At 42.3% G+C, this 1,363-nt stretch overlaps 1 non-coding gene across 1 annotated transcript; it reads left to right on the top strand.

The window, feature by feature from the left end:
• Positions 1-277: 277 nt before the first annotated feature.
• Trnav-cac (transfer RNA valine (anticodon CAC)) lies at positions 278-350 on the top strand. The gene has a single exon. It is a non-coding gene; the product is annotated as a tRNA-Val (tRNA).
• Positions 351-1,363: the final 1,013 nt, after the last annotated feature.

Consider the following 1,363-nt stretch of genomic DNA (forward strand, 5'->3'; position numbering starts at 1 on the left):
TTTCATTGTATACAGGTAAACTGCATACTAATATGCACATGTTCCAAGAGGGAACCTTTGATCCTGCCATAAGCCAGAAATCATCATTTGCAGGCCAGGGCAGGGATTTTGAATTTTATTTTTGGTGTTTGTAGCAGTTTAAATGGGAAATGTTGCCCATGGGCTTGGTTATTTGAAGAACTGGTCCCTAGTTGGTAGCATGGTTTGGGGAGGTATTTCAGCCTTGCTGGAGAAAGTATGTCACTGACAACCAGTTTAAGACTTTAAAGCCCTGTGTGTTTCTGTAGTGTAGTGGTTATCACGCTTGCCTCACACGTGAGAGGTCCCTGGTTCAAAACTGGGCAGAAACAACACTCTATTTCTTGGCCGGGCGGAGGTGGCCTTTAATCCCAGCACTTGGGATGCAGAGGCAGGCTACAGAGAAACCCTGTCTCGAAAAACAAACAAACAACATTAACAAACAAAAAAAGACTTTAAAGCCTTGTTCAACTTCATTTTGTTCCCTTTGCTTTGTGTTTGCGATTGATGATGCAATCTCCCAGAGGCCTGCTCTGGCCACCATGCCTGCCATTTGCTGCTTTGCCTCCCTGGCCAATATGGCCTCTCTCTCAGTAACCAGAAACCCAAAATAAAACCCTTTCTCCCATAAGTTACTTTTGGTTTTGGTGTTTTATCACAACAAGAGAAAAGCAACTACTATGGTTTTGTTGTGCAGTGTCTAAGAGTTCAACAGATGGTTTGTTTTGTTCATTGATTTATTTTGGTTTTTCAAGATGAGGGTTTCTCTGTATAGCCCAGGCTGTCTTGGAATTCAATTCATAGACCAGACTTGTTTCCAAGTCAGGGATCTGCCTGTCTCTGCCTCCCAAGTGCTGGGATTAAAGGTGTGTGCCTCCACTGCCTGGCCAGGTCTCTATTATTTAATGTTAGTTCAGTAAATTAGCAAGAGGCCATGCAGGTACTTAATGATGTTGAAGTGTGTGCTTTGAAATTAAATGCTATGCCGGGCAGTGGTGGTGCACGCCTTTAATCCCAGCACTTGGGAGGCAGAGGCAGGAGGATTTCTGTGTTGCCAGCCTGGTCTACAGAGTGAGTTCCAGGACAGCCAGAGCTATACAGAGAAACCCTGTCTCAAAAAACAAAACAAAACAAAACAAAACAAAACAAAAAAAACTCAAAAACAAACAAAAAAAAAAGAAAGAAATTAAATGCTATTTTATTTTATTTATTTATTTATTTTTTGGTCTTCCACATGTATCACGATTAAGCAAAATAAAACATGTGCTTTTCAGGGAGAGTGTGACACAAGGTCACACACTTCCCCTCCACCTAGCTTGGAGGCTTCTGATGTCCCCAGGAACCA

This window comes from Arvicanthis niloticus, chromosome 20 (genome assembly GCF_011762505.2).
Source record: "Arvicanthis niloticus isolate mArvNil1 chromosome 20, mArvNil1.pat.X, whole genome shotgun sequence".
In the NCBI taxonomy this organism is placed as follows: domain Eukaryota; kingdom Metazoa; phylum Chordata; class Mammalia; order Rodentia; family Muridae; genus Arvicanthis; species Arvicanthis niloticus.